Raw genomic sequence first — 12,730 nt, 5'->3', positions numbered from 1 at the left:
AGAGAAAAAGATATGCAATAAGCATGAGCGATCAAAACTTAATTCCCAAACACATTAGAAAGCTCTTATAAAATTTTTTTTAATTCTAAAACCCAGAGAAATAGGCAACAGACATAAATTCAGTGAAGGCAAAGTTCAAGTGTTCAAAACACACTTGGAGAAGAAAAAGGTAACCATGAATGAAATAAATTATAACTAAAATACCAATATAAAATATCACTCTCCCACAATCAGATTGTTGAAAGCCTAAGAAGTACTATCATATGCTCCTGTGATGTTAAAATCTGATCACATCTTTCCGGAGGGCAATTTAACAATGTGGATCATGAGCCTTTAAAAGTTAACAATCATGGGACTTCCCTGGTGTGCAATAGGTAAGAATCCGCCTGCCAATGCAGGCGACACAGGTTCCATCCCTGATCCAGCAAGACTGCACATGCCTCAGGGCAACTGTGCCCGTGTGCCACAAATGCGGAGCCCACGCACCTAGAGCCTGCGCTTGCAACAAGAGAAGCCCCCTCAATGAGCAGCCCACACACCACAGCGAAGAGGAGCCCTGGCTCCCAGCAAGTAGGGAAAGCACGGGCGCAGCAACCAAGACCCAGAATAGCCAGAAACAGAGACAAAAAAGTTAATAGTCACAGTACTATGACTCACTCACACATGAAACAGAGGAATCTCAAAAGCATAACACTAAGTGAAAGAAATATAAAAGAGTGTATACCACATAATTCCACTTATTGTGAAATTCTCAAACAGACAAAGCTCACCTACGGTGGGGGAAAAAATGAAAAGGTGGCTGCAGGGATGGCCGGAAAAGAGCCTGGGAAGGAGCAAGAGTGAACTTTCTGGAAAGACAATATTCTAACCTTGACAGAGCTTTGACTTACACAGATAAATGTATGCATCTGTCAAAACTCAGCAAACGCACAATAAATGTTTATGCATTTGATTGCACATAAATTTTATCTCAAAAGAAAAATCTAAATACTGAACTCTAATTAATGATATACACGCTGCAATATTTTAGGCAAAGTCTGCTGCTGCTGCTAAGTCACTTCAGTCGTGTCCGACTCTGGGCGGCCCCATAGACGGGCAGCCCACCAGGCTCCTCTGTCCCCAAGATTCCCCAGGCAAGAATACTAAAGTGGGGTGCCATTTCCTCCTCCATAGGCAAAGTACAGATGTCTGCAATTACTTTAAAATGCATCAAAGGAAAGGAGGTAGAGACGGCAAGAGACTGACACACAGTTGCCTCCTGGTTTCTGCAGGGCACTGCTTTCAAGACTCCCTCAGACACCAAGTCCATGGATGCAAAAGTCCCTTATGTAAGAGGCACCGAAGTTACACATAACCTAAGTACAGCCTTCTGTATGCTTGTACTTTGAATGGTTTCTAGATTACTTATACTACCTAATACTATGTAAATGTTACATAAATTGCTGGAAACACAATGTAAAGGCTACATAAGTCGTTACCACAAGGCAAATTCAAGTTTTGCTTTTTGTAACTTTCTGGATTTCCCCCATCACCCCCTCTCACACCCTCATTGTTTGAATCCCCAGAGGTAGAACCCATGGAAACAGATGGCTGAGCATATATGATAAAGTACAGTAAAGAACATATATGATATGCAAGTAGAGTGAAATGCTACCATAAAATACAAGAGTTGGGGGTATACAAACTGTTTTGTTCACTGCAAAATTCCTTCAAGAATTTTGAGATATTGTCTAATGAAATGTTAGAAATACTAAATAATAGTCAACAGCTACAAGGCAGTCCTCTGGAGTGCTGGAATATTCTCTCCTGGTCTGGGTGGTCATTACATGTAGCATATATGGGTACAGTTCAATCAAGCCATACTCTTTAAGATTCTATATACTTTGCTAACTACATTTATACCTCAAAAAATGTTTAAACAAACAGCATTCAGAATAGGACTTTAAAGCATATGTAATTAATATACTCAAAAAGATAACAGAGTATGCTCTAACCAAAAAAGAAAGAAAACCATGAATTAGCAGTTATAAAAAGCACACACCATAAATCCTGAACACAGAAACTGCCCCATTTAAAAACTCAATGGGCTAGATAGCTGAGCAGACCCTGAGGAATGAATCAGTGAGCTAAGAGAGTTCAAAAACCTTTACAGATGACAGCATAGATGGGGAAGTACAAGTAGTAAAGAAACACAGCACAAAGATGTGCCGAACGCCCATCGTGGGAGCAAGCTGCAGAAAAAGTGAGGAAATGGGGGAGTGACAATTCAGACTAACAGCTAAATGTTTCCTAGAACTAATAAAGAACAAATAAAGAATAAAACTATGAAGAAATATCTTTAATTAGTTATTTAAAGTAACCTACATGAACGCAAGGAAACATACCACCATTTTACACGTAGCTATCTCCTGATTATGCAATTTAAGTGATCCGTGTCCTTTTTCAAGTTTTCGAAAAAGAATATTACTTTTGTAATGAGAAAAATAAAAGCTTACTTTTTTGTTTTGGTTTGTGGGGCTTTTTGTTTTCTCTTTCATTTTTAATTGGAGGGTAATTGCTTTACAATATTGTGTTGGTTTCTGCCGTACAACAATGTCAAGCAGCTGTAAGTATACATAGGTCCTCTCCCTCTTGAACCTCCCTCCCACCCCTCCATGCTGTCACAGAGCATGGGTTGAGCTCCCTGTGTTACAGAGTAACTTCCTATTAGCTATCTATTTCACATATGGTAATATACATGTAAACATGTATGAAATAAATCCAGAACCAAGAGACAAGAAAGGCTTTTCTAAAAAACTCCCCAACCTCTCTTTCTTCTGGCTCCTACCCTATGCTATGATAGTGAACCTGTTGCTGAAAGAAGTTACCACAAACTTGGGCAAGTCATTTGATCTCTTTAAAGTTCTGCTTCTTTTAGGTCTTCAACAGGGAAAATAAACGCTGTCCTTTCTACTTCATAGGAGTTTGGAGAACATCAAATGAGATAATGGATAAAAACTGCACTCAATAAAATCTGATTTCTCTTGAGATCAAATAAATATTTCCCCTTTTAATGAAGATTTCCGTGGAGAGAAACAATTCTGAGACTCACAGTCCAAGAGAACAAACTTCTTGTTACCAAAAGGGAAAGAGGGGAGGGATCACTCAGGAGTTTGGGATTAGCAGATACAAACTACTACATACAAAATAAACAGCAAGGTCCTACAGCACAGGGAACTATATCCACTAACTTGTAATACACTACAGTGAGAAAGGATATATACAAACGCATTCACTTTGCTGCACCCCAGAAACCAACACAGTGGAAAGCAACACAAAGTGCAAACCAACACACAGTGCAAACCAGCTGTATTTCAATTTTTAAAAAACAGCACCCAGTCACCTGGACAGCACAGCACAAACGGAGGCAGGCTATCAGTCCTGAGCCGCAGACCCGGCCCAGCACCCCTCGCCCCCTGAGCCTGCTCCACTCCCCAGCCGGTAGGCGGGCCTTCCCTCCCGTCCCAGAGCACAGCCTGTGTCCCAGACCACCGCGACCTCCGCGCTGCCACACCTCGTGCCTGGCCCAGCACCACAGCCCCGAGTCACGCCCCACCTCCAGCTTCTCCTCGCGCCGCCAGTGCATCTTCCTCCTAAAACTTCATAGGATATATTCATCCTGCAACCACAGTGTTGAGCATGAAGATGCTGAGGTTCAGAGGATGGGCTCTGAAAGCCTCGACCTGGCTTCCAAGCCTCCCCTCCTGCCCCCGTCAACTCCTCACTGTGAATGGCCAACTCCAGCTCTAGCGCAAGCCCAGCCCCTCCGGCCTTCCGCCCTCTGGGCCCAGACCAAGATCCCGCCTGCGCCCTGAACACCCACTCCACCCCTCAGGCGCCACCCTCACTTCCAGGTCAGAGGCCCCACCTTTCCAAGGAAGACTACTTCTGTCCTGAGGGCAGGGCCTCCTGCTTGGCTCCAGATCTTCTGTAGGAGGCACTCAAATCAACCTGCCAATCATTTCAGTCAGTAAAATAAACTTTCTCTGCCTAACAATTTTATAGTAATTATTTCTCTGGGTTTTCTTTATAGTTTTAATATCTATATGCATGTGCATATCACATACATTTCTACATAATATACTGCTTAGCTATTAATCTTTAAAAGGGTCACACTTTACAAATTCCTCTCTAAGTTTTCTTTCAACATTGTTTTGAGACTGATCTATGTTGACACCTGTAGCTATAAGCCACTCATTTTTTCGATTGTTTTCCCTGAACTTTAAACTTTTTCTTTTGTATTAGGCTGTAACCAGTTAACAATGTTGTGATAGTTTCAGGTGAACAGCAAAGGGATTCAGCCACACACATGTATCCATTCTCCTGCAACCCCCACTGCCATCCAGGCTGGCACATAACACTGAGCTCCATGTTAATCCATCTATTTTCAAAGCCAAAAAGCATTCTTTTGCATAGTACAACTTATTCATCCATTATGTTGCTGAGGGACACCTTTGTTTTATCAAAAAAGTTGCTATTATCAACAAAAGCAATGCTCCTATGAACATTCTTGTACATATCTCAGCACACATGTATTTCTAGAGTTAAAAGTGCCAGGTCACAGGGTCACATGTTTAGCTCTCCTTGGTAATGACAATGGTTTTCCAAGCAGTTGAACTGATTTACACTTTTACTTACACTGTTGCAGAATTCCTCAAAATTAGTCAGGCTTTTAGAAGACACGGAAGCAACCTAAACATCCATCAACAGAGGTATGGATAAACAAGGTGTGGTACACATATACAATGGAGTATACTCAGCCATTAAAAAGAATGGAATAATGCTGTTTGCACCAATATGGATTGGATCTAGAGACCGTCATACTTGAGTGAAATAAGTCAGACAGTGAAGGAGAAATATCCTATGATATACCTTACATGTATAATCTAAAAAGAAATGATACAAATAAACTTAAAAAACAGGAAGAGACCCACAGACTTGGAGAACAAACTTATGGTTGCAGGGGTCGGGGGAGGCATGGGGGGCAGGGGTAACTGGGGAGTTTGGGACAGACACACACTGATAGGTTTGAAATGGACAGCCAACAAGGACCTATTGTATAGCACATGGAACTCTACTCAGTGTTGTGTGGTGGCCTGGATGGGAGGGAGATCTGGGGGAGAATGGATATATGTGTATGTATGGCTGGGTCACTTCACAGTTCACTTGAAACTGTCACAACACTGTTAATCAGATATACCTCAATACAAAATAAAAAGTTAAAATACTGTAAGGCTTTTAAACATTTGCCCATTTGGTGGGTATAAAATGTTATTTCATTGTGGTTTTAATTTGCATTTCTCCAATGTGGCTGACATCTTTTCACACATTTATTGGCCATTTGGTTTCCTCTTTAATGAGCTCCTTGTCCAAGTCTTTGCTTATTTTTCAATTAAACTTTTTCTTATCTATTGTAGGAGTTCTAGATATAGTCTGAATACTAATCCTTCATTGGTATTAGGCATCTTTCAGTTTATGGTTTCCTTCCTTTTCACTCTCTTTTGTTGAGAAGTTCTTTATTTTAACCTAGTTGAATTTATCACCCTTTTCCTTCCGGTAAATGCTTTGCATAATTTATTTAGCACAAACAGGAGACTGTTCTTCATTTGGGCTTCCCTGGTGGCTCAACGGTAAAGAATCCACCTGCCGATGCAGGAAGCACTGGGTTCAATCCCTGGGACCGGAAGATCCCTTGGAGAAGGAAATGGCAACCTACTCCAGTATTCTTGCCCGAGAAATCCTATGGATGGAGGAGACTGGCGGGCTACAATCCATGGGGTGGCCAAAGAGTCGGAGGCGACTTAGCGACTGAACAACAGAATCCAGAGACCATGATGACACATTTATAATTCCTTTTAATACACTGTTAAAATGAAAACTTCAAAAAAGGAAGTTATATAAACAATTAACACATGAAAACATTCACAAAATGACTAGCCATCAAGGAAATTAAAATCAAAACCACAAGGACATATCACTACACACCCACCAGAATGGCTAAAATTAAAAGACTGATAACACCAAACTGGGGCAAGGATGTAGACCAACCAAACTTTCATTACACACTGTTGGCGGGAAGGTGAAACTGGGGAACCCTGAAGAAAGGTCAAGCAGTTTCTTAGAAAGCTAAACATATTGGATAATAGAGCTATCCTATGACCCAGCAATTCCACTTCTTGACATTAACCCAAGAAAGATGAAAGTACATGCCCACGTAATAACTTACAGCAAAATATTCATAGCAGCTGTACTCTTAATAGCCGAAAATGAAATGCAGGCCTAGTGTCCATTGACAAGAGAATGAGTAAGTGAACTGTGATCAGTCACACAACAGAATACGACTCAGCAAGAAAAAGCCACCTACTGACTCATGTGACACAGATGAATCTCAAAACTACTCTGCTGAAGCCTCGACAAAAGAATGTGTTCAGGATTCTACCTCTACGAAGCCTAGAACAGACAAAAGAATACCTTCAAGATTCTACCTCTACGAAGCCTAGAATAGGCAAAAACAATTTATAATGGAAAAAATATAAGAACTGTGGTTGTTCACGGGTAGGGTTAGGAATGGAGAAGGAGCGCAGAGAACTTTCTGGGGTGACAGTAATATTCTGTATCCTAACAGAGATTCTGCGTTACATGGGCATACACATTTGTCCAAAAAAAAAAGAGACAAATTTTGAATTCTAGGTGATATGCATAGTAAAGTGTTTAGTAGTTAAGTATATTGATGTATGCAACTTACTTGGAAACGGCTCCAAAAATAAAACAGATTTCTGGGTGGATAGAGAAATGATAAACCAAACAAAGGCAAGTGTTACCAATAGAATCTTGGTGGTGGGTACACATGTGAGAATTCTTTCAACTTCGCTATACGTTTGAAATTTTTCAAACTAATAGTATATTGGGGGAAAGAGGAAAATATATTTTTAAAAGGAAGAGATTTGCTGTAAAAAATAAGCAGACAAAGGGTTTCCCTGGCAGTCCAGTCCACACTGCCAAGGTAGGTGGCTTGAGTTCGACCCCTGGTCGGGGAACTAAGATCTCCCACGCTGTGCGGCACAGTCAAAAAAAAAAAATTAAATATAAGCAAATATATGTAAGCAAAGTTTGTCCTTGAGAAAGGTAACTGAAAGAAAAAGATCAATCCTTACATGTACTGGTGCTTTGGAATTTATAAAACATATGCACACAGACTATTTTAAATGATCTTCACCAAAATCCAGGTATTCTAGTCTCATTTTATGCTTGAGAAAATGTGGGTCAGAACTTGCTAAATATCACACAGCTGGTACCTCATGGTGCTGGCTTTAAAAACAAACACCTGTGGCTCCTCCACTTCTACTCTTTCCAACACACCTCACTTGGGAGCTGCTGTAAACCTCAAACGTGCGAAGACCACGTGTAAACTGCCCATGGGCCTCCAGCCCTTTGCGTGTCCCAGGAGCAAAGGGCAAGGCTGAAGCAGTGCTGCACTGACGAGCAGGACACGAAAGGGAGATGCGCGTCGACAGGCAATGAGCACGATCTTAATCGAAGGTGAATTTTCAACCCACACGGCATAAAAGCTGACCATCCTCGCCCTGTCCATGGGGGTTCTCCAGGCAAGAATACTGGAGTGGGTTGCCATGCCCCTCTTCAGGGATCTTCCCGACCCAGAGACTGAACCCGGGTCTCCTGCATTGCAGGCAGACTCTTTACTGTGTTAGCCACCAGGGAAGTCCTGGGGTTCTTTGAGCCCATCCAGAAAGTGTGGGGAAAGCTGAGCTTGCCTTCCCATCTACACAGATGAAGCCTGTAGCAGAGAAACTCCAGCACAAGACTTGTCAAAACAGCTCTCTCACAAGATACTCCAGCACTCATCTTATAGAGCAGAACAAAAGCAGAGCAGAGGGACGGGACCCAGGCACGTTTGCTCAACCCTGACACGGCCAAAATGAGAGGCAAAAGCTTTACTAATCACTCTGCAGATTAATCACTGGCTTCAGGGTATTTTGGCTTTTTGTTAAAGCATAACACACCCCAATAATTTCTGTTAAATTTAAACAGGTGAGATAGATCCATGGAACAGAAATAAAAGCACTTTCTGCCTTAGAGATGGGTGTATTTATCCAAACACCTACTCAGTGTGCCAAACGCTTTGGAAACTGTACTGAAACCAGTACATAGCCCTTGCCCTCCAGAGGCCTATCATCAAGCAGCAGGCTTGGGAGAGAAATCTGAGCCCACGAGAGCTATAGGGGAGGTCCCAAGAGTAGAGGAGAGTGCAAGTACAACCAAGGGCTCAAGGCAGGATGTGTATGTGTGGAACTGGGGGCAGAAGAAGGGGTGAGGGGTTGCCCTCCAGGCTGGCTCCTACGGAGGTGCTAGCTAAGGAAGGCTACCTGCAGCCTGAGCAGGAAAGGGAGGAGAAAGCAGCCCCGAGGGATGCCTGCCGACTGATTATAGGAGTTAAGAGGGGAGATTAGAGGGCCTCACAGAATGCCTGATTGGAGGCATTACCTGGGACAGGGCCAAATACAGCTGCAACTTCCGCAGACACGAGAACCTAAGCTAGGGCTGGAACCAATCTCCCCAGTAAATCAAGACTTCAAATTTTCGTAACAGATTCAGGATGCCTGCTTAAAGCCCAGGTGGTCCCATGATCTCAAAGCTGAGTGGGAGGCCAGAGAATGGTGGATCTAACACTGGGACAGGTGGTTGGTTATCAGAGCAACCAGCCAGGAGATAAGCACCAGGAACAATGGATTTGCATCCCTGCTTAACTGTCTGGCCCTGGGTGAGTTTCTAACCTCCAGCACCTTATCTGCAGAAGGGAAATGACACCAGCCACCTCACAGGGCTGAAGAGAGATAAGGTCCACAAGGCATCCAGCAAGGTGCCTACAGTACAGGAGGCATCGAGGAAAGCCAGGTGCAACTCGGCCGAAGAGCTTGCACTCCCAGACCTCAGAGTCCGAGGCCTCCTACCACCAACCCCTGTGCGCACAGAAACCAGGCAGAAGCCCCCAACAGTGGACACACCCAAGGGCTTACCCATGCGCCAGTCACCTTCTCCCTCTGTTCTCTGATTTCTTTTTAATTTTTAAAAATACTCTGTCCTTTAAGGCATTTTAGGTAATTCTCAGATGACTCCCTCACCCCATGGCCTCACATCCCGAACCATCCCCTACGGAAGAACCCAATCCAAACAGGCAAGCAGTCCAAGGGGTCACCAGCATCACAAGACACTTGACAGGGAACGTTTGTGCCAGAAGGGGCCAAACACTCACTCACTTCAGAGGGAGAAGGTCAAGGCTCGGCTGAGGGTAGGTCTGAGCTGACAGAGCTGTGACCTTCATCACATCACTCTTTTACAGTCATGGTGGTAATGACATTAAGCACTAAAAAAAAAAAGTGTATAATACAAAGTATTTTATGTATATAATAGGCATCCAAGAAAATTTTAAAAGCAGTTATCTTTATAGCTAGGCTTAGCGAGATAATGAGATTCTATACAGCAAAAGGCATAAGAACACAAGGATTAAAGAACTCAGAGCCCATGAGCTCAAGATAAAATTCTAGTCACTTACTTCAGGAATAGAAAGTTGGGTCCCATTTTCTCAACTACACTTTTACAGGGAAACTTTCAGTAATTTATATAATCTATAATTCAAGGGTCAATGACCCTACTGGGGGGCGGGGGGGAGCGGGGAGAGTGGTCACCCAGGTCTCACAAAAAGAAAACTTCACTTTCTTTTAGGGAAATATAAGAGTTGGATTAATCCACTCTGTATATTAACAACAGACAACAAATTTTACTCCAGAGCTAGGAAACACTAAGAAACCAGCAAATTTTGATGGCCTAGGGTGATTCATGTCACCAGTTTTATGGAGGATGGTGGGCTGGCGGGGAAAAGGAGGGAGAAAAGACTAGGAAGAAGGGGAAGGTGGTGAAAAACAAGAGAAAACTAGGAGGAAGGAAAGAAAATGACACAGCAAATACTAGAGAAGGACAAACGGCGAGTCAGCCTGAGAGCTGACGGCAGTAATCCCTGGTTAGAGGTCAGCGTTGGTCACGCTGTTACCGGTCACCTCTGTGTACTGCCCACCCGGCCGTGCTAATCCTTAAGTCTTCACAGGGAAATCTGGGCTCACCAGAGCAAAGATGGATTATTTCCTGGGTATAAAAGCGTTAAAAGAGGAACACCAGACACTTCCAAAAACTCAAGTCTAAATTCTATAGCCTTCACTCTAGTTAAAACTAGCTTCTATTTCTCCTTTACTAGGACTGGCGGGATTTTCCACTTCTAACAGCCTAGTTCACACAATTCTCCAATTTAACCAATGTCTGTGGAAGGCCTACTGTCGGTGGGGGGCGGGGGGGGCAGAACAAAACAGAGGAGCTGCCCCTTCACAGGGCTGATGAGTGACACAGCGGGAGGGGCGGACCCACCTTTAGTTGTTCCCTGTGCGTCTCCAAAAAGGGAGCGGGGGAGCAGAAGGTCTCCTTGGACACTCCTGCCCCCACACTCAGATCTTTCAAGGGCGACTCAGAGTCCTAGCCAAGGAGAAGGAAAACGGAGTAAATCTAAAGACTGACAAGAAAATATTAAATGTTACAGTTAAAGTGCACCCTGATTCAAAACAAAACAAAACTCTAAGTGTTCAAACTGAACACTGCATTCATTATCTGTAACCACAGAGACTATAACTCCTGAAATGAATAAACAGCCAGCGTATTTTTAGTAATATTTAAATGAGTTCATAAAGATGAGCCAACCTCCTGTATTACGAGATCCTGAAGTACCTTTGGAATCATTAAGAAGCAAATTATATTTATTGAGTTGTACTGTTCTGTATATTTCTTGCACTTTGAATACTGGTTATCTCATGTGAGGAATCATGACTTAACATGTAGCCTGCCTCAGATATACCTCAATAAATGGGCTCCATAATCAAACACGTTTGGGAAGTATTGCACATTCTAAACACGGCTTGGAGGTTCACAGTGTGTTTTAGGAGACTAAGTTTTCTGACAAATTCTGTATTAAAGAAATCTGACAAATTTAGCCTGAGCCAGTATTTCCCAAACTAACTTGACCACAGAAACTTTATTCATTTAATACTTATTAATGGTCCACAAATTGCTTCATGGAACACACGTGGGATACGCTACAAGTGCATGAGATGCACTGCCTAATTAATCTGAAAATGTAACTGATTCATCAAGCATTCTGATGAACTGGTGTTTACTACATGGTATAGAAACACAAAAACTTCCCCAGTGAACTTCTGACTGGAATTCACTCAATAAGCTGACTTACTAGATTTTAATAAGAAGTTATTTTTTAATGAGCTAAAATGGGATCTTCGTATGTTTATATAAGGGAATTCACTGTGTAATAATTTGACTTTGCTACATTGCTGAAAGCTTATCTTCTCTAAACATGGGTTTTTAAATTTCCAGAACATACTGAGTTCTTAATTTCAGAAGATTCATTCCCTTAAAGAGAAAAACAGTGAATTAAAAATATGCTGATATTTACCTCTGCCCATCACTTGACAGGGCGCGACCTGGCGACTAAACCACCACCATCACTTGATTTGGGCTTCCCTGGTGGCTCACTAGACAGGCCTAATTACAAACATCTGTAACTGAGATGTGGCATCAACATGTTGGAGTTCATGAATAACAAGCATGGGACTATTAATTCTGTGGCTGTGGTGTTATTTATAATTTGGCTCCTCTTCTTGAAAAACTAACCTTAAATCCTGCACTGGAGGTTTTATGGAATCCAATTCCAGTGGCTGAAAAAGTTTCATCATTCCGTTAACAACAAAAATCAAACTCAACATTTATTTAGTACCTATTATATGCATGCCACTGGATTAAGCACTGTAATGATGAATGTATTTTTCTGGGTCCCCACTCAAGACAATGGTCTGACAAGACTCTTAGAAACTCAGGGGTCCTCCTGACAATGTGGGTGGCAGAGAGCAAACTGCTGCACTGGAGATGCTTACAAGACACCTGGGTGAATTTAGGACATCCACAACTGGCCCCAGTAGGCCAATAAGACACAAGACTTCTTGAAAAGCTACTGGTGTTAACTAAAACCTTACTATTACTTAACGCAAGATAACCAATATCAGATCTGGGTCAAAAACTTGAAAGCAGTTAAAGCTTCGCTGTTCAACTTCACCTGTGTAACACTTTAAAAAAAAAAGAAAAAGTCAGTTAGGTAGCTTAACCCACAAGCATTACAACGGTATTAAGTGCAGCTTAGGTAAGTAGTTCACAACTATCACAGGGTTCTTCAACGACTCTGTAGGACTCCCAAATGTGATGAACAGAGTGAACCTGAATTTTCAGAGCGCTTAGGAAAAGGGAAGAGTGTTGCATCTACGTTATGCAACACTGAAAAAGACTTTTCACTTTCATGTAGAAAAAGCATGATGACTGCTGGAAATTTAAGACAGAAAATGAATCAATTTCTAACCCTCTAACTGGAAGATCTAGCAGTAAGCAAGAAAATCAAGACAATTCTACAAATGACACAGCAGCAAAGAGACTGATGAGCCTCAACAATCTATACAGCCGTGCATACAGGAATATTTCCCCCTAGATTAATACACAAACAAAAGCATGAATTCCAGCTCTGAAATTTCAAATCAGAGAACCAGAAAGCGTCTGCAGTCTGTCTTCATGA

The 12,730-nt window shown here is 42.3% G+C and overlaps 1 protein-coding gene across 2 annotated transcripts in view; it reads right to left on the bottom strand.

The window, feature by feature from the left end:
* Positions 1–12,730, bottom strand: part of PDE8A (phosphodiesterase 8A) — a 143,255-nt gene that overhangs the window by 129,451 nt on the left and 1,074 nt on the right. The gene's annotated exons all lie outside the window — the stretch shown is intronic.

The sequence above is a fragment of the Capricornis sumatraensis genome, chromosome 19 (assembly GCF_032405125.1).
Source record: "Capricornis sumatraensis isolate serow.1 chromosome 19, serow.2, whole genome shotgun sequence".
Lineage (NCBI taxonomy): Eukaryota > Metazoa > Chordata > Mammalia > Artiodactyla > Bovidae > Capricornis > Capricornis sumatraensis.
The sequence above is the reverse complement of the archived record's forward strand: the minus strand, read 5'-3'. Positions and strand labels throughout refer to the sequence as shown.